This window comes from Cryptomeria japonica, chromosome 1 (assembly GCF_030272615.1).
Source record: "Cryptomeria japonica chromosome 1, Sugi_1.0, whole genome shotgun sequence".
In the NCBI taxonomy this organism is placed as follows: domain Eukaryota; kingdom Viridiplantae; phylum Streptophyta; class Pinopsida; order Cupressales; family Cupressaceae; genus Cryptomeria; species Cryptomeria japonica.
In genome coordinates this window covers 397109258-397118745 of record NC_081405.1, presented here as the reverse complement: position 1 = coordinate 397118745, position 9488 = coordinate 397109258, and the positions used below count along the sequence as shown (strand labels likewise).

Genomic DNA, 9488 nt, shown 5'->3' with positions numbered 1-9488 from the left:
TTTGTTCATGCTAACAATTATGATCCTAATAATTTTGATGATATTTATGAGCTTGTTAATATTAATCATGAACTTTCTTTACACCTTTCAAAAGCATGAATCCTAGCTCCTTGTGACACGTCATTAGAGAAAGGTCCTTGTTTGGAACTTGTAGTAGCTCCATCTATCGTGCTTGTTGTTGCTCCTCTTGCATCTTGTCCACCATCCCTAAATGATATTAAGCAAGATTGGGAGAAGGATGATTTGCTTAACTAGCTTCATTTGTGTCATAGATTCTCATGCATGTTTGCGTGTGAGTAATGTGCTTCCCCCATAACATGTTGCTTGATATGCCTTTATGCTATGTTAGGTTCTCTTTGCATGATTGTTGTTACTCTGTTGGTGTAACCTAATATAGAGGTTGAATCTATTGTGACATTCCTCTATTTGTATCTCAAAAAATTTATGTCATATTAATGTTATGTTGTAGATGTGCTATTGTTTGCAAATATGCCTTTGTGTTGTCTACTTGGGAATGATGCAAAGATTTGAGATCTATTTTTGGTCTCTTCCATGTTAACTCAAAAAGATATTTGTTTGTTAATCTTATGTGCTCTTCTTCCATTATGTTCATACTTCCACTACCTTTGGGAGATGAGGTCAATTCAATGCGTTTATTCTTGATATACATTATTTATCAAACATGCATACCAATCCTCGTCACATCTCAATCATATGCTTACATTATTATTAGTATAATTGATAGACTTTTAGGCATGATTCATGTTGTTTGGTTATTTTGATTTTTAACATGAGTGTGATTGGCAAAATTAGATGGTTAAATTCAAATGCATGGAAATAAAATTGAAAATAAAATGAAGTTAAATTATGATTATGAGCTTAATATCTTACACATGCTTTGAATATGGTTTATGGTATTGAATCGTTGATGCAAATCTGAGTGCAAGTTAGTGCAAGTACATGTCAAAGACGAGAACTTGGTTGAGGTAGACGCGCCCTAGCCACTTGGTAAGAATATGCACGATGGAACTCGATGTATTGGCACACACTCACATAGTATATTCATAATTACATTTGAGATGTTTTTGCATTCATGGCATTTTGCATTCTTGGTAATCTTGATGTATAGTTTGAATGTAGAATGCAAATGATATTTATGAAAATGCCTTGTTTATGTTATGTTATGTTTTGAAATGATATGGTAGAAAAATTAAATTGTCACCTTTAGAATATGTCATAATTTCACATGATTACAAACTTGCTACTTTTATGCATTAATAACATTGTTATGTATGAAATCAAATACTTGTAATCTTAATTATTCTCCATAAAGTTAGAAAATTGAAATAAAGAATATGTATATATTTACTTTATTTAGTGAAAATATATATTAAATAATAGACAAAACAAAATTTATTATTTTATAACAAATTTTTAGACAAAACAAAATTTATTATTTTATAACAAATTTTCTTTATTTAAAAACACACTTTAAATACATTCTTTTTATTTGAAAATATATTTATTATTAAAAAATATATATTTTTACATGGAGCAAAAAAATAAAAAATTACTAAATACATGTTTTATTACAATTATAATACTTTTCATAAATTAAACTTACTATATATATAAAATAATAATATATTAAATAAAACAAATAGCTGCTTGTTTTTCTAATAAAAATTATAAGTATATTTTAAAAGCAAAATATTAAAAAAAAAAGAGAATAAAAAAGGTAAAATAAAGACTTTTATTTTAAATAGAATGTTATATTTCCTTAATAAGTGATGATACTTTTATTTCCTTTAGAATGGAATCGCTGTGTTTTATTAAGAGTTTAGTTTGGTCAATCTGAATTGACTTCGAAAGTTTTTTAGTAATTTTTTTTTTTTAAGTAAAATTTAAGTTCTAAGGAAATAGTTGATATAAAGATTTAAGCAGTTTTTTCTTAAAAGTAAAAAAATGTTCATAGAAAACAAGTTTTTTTTATATGGTATCATATGAAAGTTTTTGATTTTTTGATTGGTGCATGAACAACATTTTAAATATGAGGAAATATTTTTTGTGTGAGCAACAATTAAAGTGTGAAAAGCACTTAAGGTGTGAAAAAGAAAAAAAAAGAATCAACACTTTCTTTATGAAGAATCAACTCTCATGTATGCATCCACCCAATATTTCTTTGGGGGTTTATTATTAATGTCTCATATGTTTATAAAACCATAAAGGAGAGCAAATTTTGGGGCATGATAATACACAGAATATCAAATTTCTTTTACACATCTGAACCATTATTTTAGAAAGAGTTTTTTTAATTAGATTTCGAAGGATAGATTGGGGGTTTTTGGAGGAGGTGAAACATCACTTCAAAGCACTCTTCCAACAAATATCAAATCAGTAAGAAGTAATTTATCCCTTGTTTCTTATTATTTTCTTGAATTTATTTCATTTTGAAGTGAAAATATGGTTTAAAATAAGAAAACTAAAATTATGGGTACATATTCATTAGTTTTTTATTTATTTTTCCTCAAATTTATATATATACATTTGTATATACAAGACTATATACAAATGTGTGCATAAAAGAAACTAAGCACCCTTGATGCTTGGAGCATTGTGAAGGATAATGAAATACACGATTCCTTATAAATCTACAATTATATACAATGAATGGAAAAATAATCTCATAAACTTTTATTCTTGGATTTATGTGACTATATTTTATAAACCAAATTTGGTTTAAAAAATGGATTATTTATTGTAGATAAGAGCATAAAGACATCTTTTATTTTCATATTTATGTAACTATATTTTATAAACCAAACTTGCTTGGAAAAATGGATTATTTATTGTAGATAAGAGCATAAAGATGCAAATTACTTTCTTTTATTTTAGATTAAATTAATACACAAAATCATATATATGCATATGAACACTTATGTTGTTTGGCACATACTAGTTTTGTTGCTCTATAGTTGAAATTTTTTCAATAGGTATAAAAATTAACATACATGTATTAATGGATTTGATTGACATATGTATATAGGGATGGTTAAATTAAGCTATTCTTTATAAATGATTAAATGCATTCAATCATGTAGATTCCTTGATAGCATGAAAGATGGATAGTTGAGTTTATCCTTTTGTGCATGAAAAGAGGTATTCATTTTAAGAAATTGTGCATGATTCACAATAGGAAAAAGGATGCATGTAGATTTATAATCCCATCAAAATGAGAGATAGCTCTCTATCACATGCATTTTGTTAATTGTATCATTATTGAACAAATGAATTTATGCAAACGCATGTTTGCTTGAGTGTTTTCTTTAAGGAGAGAAGTTTTTCATTTTTTTTATGAGTTGTGGGTTTATGTTTTTGGGAATGGGTATCGAATATGGAATAACAGAGAAGGTCAGTCCTCTTTTCAGGATATTCTCCAAAATATTATAGTACTTTTGGCCAAAGTCATGTATTCATTGAAATAAATGAATTAGCCTAGCAAAATTTATTAATATATATTTCTCTGTCATATCTTGGTAGTAGGACATTGCATTTCATACCAAAAAAAGCATGTAGGTATATCAAGTTGCATCGGGTTTCCCTCCTGCCTATTGTTTTCAGGTAGCTAGGAATTTCATGCAAGGACGGGTATCTTTCATGTTATGAAAGATTTTGGGGAACCATGAGCTTCATGGTTGGGCGGAAAAGCGCCTGATCCATGTTCTCAACTCTCGAGTTGCAGATGATAGATGTGGTTGATGTCACTCAGAGACACATGATTTAGTTTTCATATCTTTATTATTCTTTGTATATGCTAGTACAGTTTATAATGTTCTTGTATTGAGTTATCTCTTAGGTATGCAGGCCTATGATGTAATTATTATTCATCTCTTGTACACGTGCTTACACCTAGATTAAGCACTACTTAATTAAGATGTATTGCTATTAATTGTGTATATTGAGATATTATATTTTATTTTTATATTTTTGTAATTATGAGTAGTTATTTAATTGTGAGATTTAGTTTAAGGATTGTGTTTCTTACAATCCTAGCTAGTGGATCTCTTATGTGCTTTTTTTCGTATATGTTTTGTGACCATTGCCCTTTGATTTTTTCTTTTGCAGGGGCATCTCATTGTGGCAACATGCTTGTCTTTTGGATGCATCTATGCTACCTTAAAGATATTGCTCCCAGTAAAGCATACACAATCACTTTAACATGGGGACATACACTCCACTGAATGTTACACTTCGTGCATACGGTTTGCACACTATGATAACACACCATGACATGTTTGGTACATGTTGCAATACTCATTTTGTAGTCAATTTATTTCAATGTTCATATTACTTTGAAAATTGAGCCTTTTTCTTTGTAATCTCTTTCAAAAATTTCAAACCTATGTGACTCATAGTAAGAACAAGCCTTACTAGGACAAGAACAATCATGCTCTTATATCATCTTCATGTGTTGCTCCTTTTATTTTGATATTAGATAGATATAATTCTAAGTCCTTAGGGGCTTGTTGTGTCTTGTCTCTTTGATATCTTGGTGAAAGTTTTTCAATCTGCCTTTGTACTTTACCGTGAGCATGGACATAGGTTCATAGTCTCACTAAAGTGGGGGCTAGATGTAGCATTGTAAATTATATCCTTATACTATTTCATCCTTACCTAGTCCTCATCGTGTCATTCCAGCTTCCGATCCTCAATGTTTGTTTTGAAGCTACTCACTCTTGAAATCTATATTTTCAACTCACAACCCAACCTCTCTCCCATTTTGAGTCCTAATTGATAGGGTTAGGATGCCTTACTCCGCCCATTCAAGACCCAAAATAGGTACTCACACTGGTCACTTAATGTAGGCAGTAAATTTGGCTCTATGTTAGGCTGCACTGAAAATTTTAACATTGAATGCATAGTTTGGTATAAAAGGAAGTATACCTCCTTCATTTTCTAACTTCAATCAAGATCCCATTCGCACTCTAGTGAAATTAATTCAAGTATATCTAAGCAAGCATTAAAGGATGAGGTGAAAGATTAAGCATTCATGTGCAAGCATCCATGATAACCCTTCTACGAAGACATTCTACATTGCATCATAAACCTCTGCATGAGGATTCAAGCAGACTTCATCGATGCTATCAAGTTCAAGTATTTTCAGCTTAGATCTAGCCTTTCCCTCAAAAGGAAAGCATTCTATTTTGGTTCAATTATCATTTCAATTCAAGGTTAATTCCTAAATTGGGGTTTGACCTAAGGAAAAATCCCCATCAACCAAACCTATTTCCTTCTTTCTATGTGTAGGGAATTGTGTCAGGAGCTATGAGAGGGGAATCAGGTAGTGTAGATGATGAAATCAAACTCAGATTTTGAAGGCATGAAGGATAACAGGCTTCCCTTAGTCTTGAGGTTTTTTTGACCTTTTGACAGTGGATTTTGTGTGTCATCTTGATCTAGAAAACATTCAACCTATCTATCCCTAATATTTAGAAGACTATGGTGACTTGTAATTCAACTCTAATCTTCGGTTATAGGTTTTGATCTATTTTTCATCCTCAGATATAGGTTTACAACTCTGTGTGATATTTGGAAGATTTTGTTACTATTGTTTTATGTGAATTTCTCATTGTTTCCGCTAGATCTAGCATTGCAAGTCAAACCTAATTATAATTCAATTTCAACTCTAACACTTGGGAAGAATTAACTTGGTTTGAATTTAGTCATTTTATGATTGTATCAATCAATTTTGACTCCCTTCTCTTAATGTGTAAGCTGATCCCATGGAAATTAGTAGCCTTACCATGTAAGGTGTTGATGCCCTGACATATTACAACTCCATAAATGTGTCCAATTCCAATAACATGCTAAGTGTTAAGTTTTTTTTCAACAACTGAAGGATTATTTGTGTAGAGAGTGAACTATTATGAAGGGCGGTCAAACCCCACCAGGACTCACTAACTTTCTCTCAACTCTGAGAAAACCTTTGAGGTTCTTTGACCACTAAGTTTGTTCACTAAGGATTAAAAACTATGCAGAACTATCTGATACTAACAAATAAATGTATCCTAACCACATAACCTATAAATACTAGTCACTAAGACCATTTGTTAAAATCTATATGCTCTTTGTCTAGGATGTGTGTGTGGGTATAGGATGACAACACAACGTGCTAACATCTTGTATGGATTAGGTACAAAGGCTCATCTAGAAAGTGCAAAATGACTAGAACTTAAGGTTTCATACACTAAATTCTATGAAAAACACATAATGGTGAATGAACATAATAAAATATACTAATCAAACAATGAAAAGGATTAAATGAAGGTTATAAAGGGTCCACCAAATGAAGTCTCCAGACAACACTACACCTTCCTTTACCAAACTTGCACATAAACAAATGAGGATGAAAATGTTGGGGTTGTGATAAGAGGTTTACCACAGTCAAACCCTTGTTTTGGTCATTCCACTTCTACAAACAACTAAGATAGATTGATTGATAAATAATAATGGAAAAATGATAAAAGAAATAATACAAGTTATATGCTATCAAATAGATGATCAAATGATTAATGCAATGAGCAAGAGAGAAAGAATTCATCACCAAAAAGAAAAAGATCGCTAGGATGAAAACAAGTATGAATCTCTCTAGCAGATGAAATCTTCAACAATGGTGGTGATACAACAATTGTAGTGTTTTGGTCATTCCACCTCTACAAACAACTAAGATAGATTGATTGATAAATAATAATGGGAAAATGATAAAAGAAATAATACAAGTGATATGCTATCAAATAGATGATCAAATGATTAATGCATTGAGCAAGAGAGAAAGAATTCATCACCAAAAAGAAAAAGATCACTAGGATGAAAACAAGTATGAATCTCTCCAGTAGATGAAATCTTCAACAATGGTGGTGATACAACGAATGAGTGAAATATAGTGAAAAGATATAGATAAACAACCATGAAAACTTTAGAGAGCACAAGCAAGTTTGAAAGATTGTCTAGAAAGGCTAAATAAGGCCAAAATAGAAAGATAAAGAGAGCTAGAAGGTGTTCTAACATTGGTGGATGTAAAACAAGGTGCTAGACTTTCAAAATTAGCAAGTGTAACATCTCAATAACCACCTCCAATCTAAATATTTTATGAGATGAATGCATGATGCACAAATGTCTTTGCAATTCATGAGTTTCTACGAATAATTTAGTCCACATGGTCAAATTATCAGAAAAATAGATGACAAAGCAGTTTGGTCAAGTATATGAGGTGGAAGGTCGATCATCATCTCTAATTTCACTAAAGCGAAGGCACTATGTGACGTGGAATTAACAATGATATAAATTATATCACCACTAGTTTGCATGCCACCAATTGAAGGAAACACATTATTCCTATATATCTCAGCCACACCATCAACATAAGGGGATCTCTTACCACGATATGATTATTTAATATAAGAGAGAGTTATTTATTATATCAGTCGCACTTTAGTCAGATAGAACTTAATTGCACACCTATTGAGCAAGCATGCCTAGCTATGCTTTATTTCCTAGAAACTTAGACACTACATATTGAGTCCCTAAACCAAGAATACGACCAAGATAGACTCCCTAGAGTACCTATTGAATAAACAAAACTTACTGGTAGATTAGTTAAATGGGTTATGATTCTTAGTGATTTTGACATCGAGTATGTAGACAAAAAAACAATCAAAGGACAAGTTATAACTGATCTATTAGTAGATGCACCAACTATATTAGATTATCCCTTGGTATCAAATTTACTTGATGAGGACGTATTCATTATAGCATCCTTGAACCAATGGAAGTTGCATTTTGATGGATCATTTATCCAACATGGATCAAGAGTAGGAGTTTTCTTTATCACACCATAGGGAGATTGCATTCCTAAGTAATAATGATTGGAATTCCTTTGTACCAACAACATTATTGAAAACAAAGCTTCGATAATTAGGTTGAGAACAACTATAAAATGGAAAATTGAGGATCTTCATGTTTACAGTGCCTTACACTAGTGATAAAACAAGTCAATGATGAATACCTTACAAAGGACGAAAAACTCATGCACTGCAATCAAGCGATACTTCTCTTTTATTGCATTCAAGCAGATACCCAGAGAAAATAACAAAGCAATTGATGCCATGACTACTATTGGATCTCTCTTAGACATGCCATGTAATGTTCAACATTATGAGTTCTTGGTAGAACAAATTTTGATCCTTGCTTTTGATGTTATCAATATCAAACTCATATGCAAAATTGTTGGTCTTGATTCACCTTGTCATCAAGAAATTTACAATTACCTTCATGATCAAACCCTTCCACTTGATCTATTTGCCTATCAAATAAATAAATTCATTTGCCAAACCTCTTGTTACTTTATCATTAGTGATACCCTATACTGAAGGAGCTTCAATAGTATTTTGCTTAGATGTCTAGACACAATTGAAGCTTAAATTGCCTTATAAGAAGTACATGATGGTATATGTGGGGCTCATTTCAGTGGTCCTAATTTGACTAATAAATTGATGTGGACTGGTTACTATTGGCCCACTATAGAACATGATGCTTATTGCTTTATCAAGAAGTGTCACCAATGTTAGATTTGTGGAGGTTTTATTAATACAATAGCTTAGGAACTTTCACCAATCACTTCTCCATAGCCCTTCTCTCAGTGGGGATTCGACCTTCTAGGAAATATCCATCCCTCATCCTCTAATGGACACAATTTTATCATTACCACCACTAAGTATTTTAATAAGTGGATTGAAGCCATTCCCCTTACCTACATTACTAGAAAGAAAATTGCTAAGTATATCTTGAATTACATCATTTATCAGTATGGTGTCCCTTCATCCATTATCACAAATAATGACCGCCCTTTAAAAAATCAACATGACCATGAGATTTGTGAAAAAATCCATATTCAACATTGCTTATCCACTCCTTATTATCCTAGTAATGGTCAAGTCAAGGCATCTAATAAAACTCTCCTAAAAGTTCTCAGAAAGATTGTCAAATAAGCTAGTCATGATTGGCATCTCCAACTCAATCCTATCATATAGGCTATTGAACCAAAAATTTCACTCCCACATGTGCCACTCCATACTCCCTAGTCTATGGTTCTAAAGCTATCCTACCCTAGAAATCAAGTAACCATCCCAAAGGGTCTCCTTGTAGTGCTTCATTGATGTTGAAGAATACAGAGTTTTTAGATTGCATGTAGCTTGATGAGAGATGCCAAATTGCATTAAAACATCTTTAAGACTATCAAAACCGTCTTTGTCATAGCTACACCAAGAGTGTCTAAGTTTGCAAGTCTGAGATTGGAGACCTAGTCTTAAAGGAAAAACCCAAAAATCAATAGGAAAGTGAAAAAACTAGGAAAGTTCGAACCTAATTGGCTAGGTCCTTACATTATTATAACAACTTATGGGTTTGGTGCATAACAACATGCTACACTT

The 9488-nt window shown here is 31.6% G+C and overlaps 1 long non-coding RNA gene across 1 annotated transcript; it reads left to right on the top strand.

The window, feature by feature from the left end:
• Positions 1–2218: 2218 nt before the first annotated feature.
• Positions 2219–4514, top strand: LOC131070869 (uncharacterized). Its single transcript, XR_009112420.2, has 2 exons — positions 2219–2397; positions 4126–4514. It is a non-coding gene; the product is annotated as an uncharacterized LOC131070869 (long non-coding RNA).
• Positions 4515–9488: the final 4974 nt, after the last annotated feature.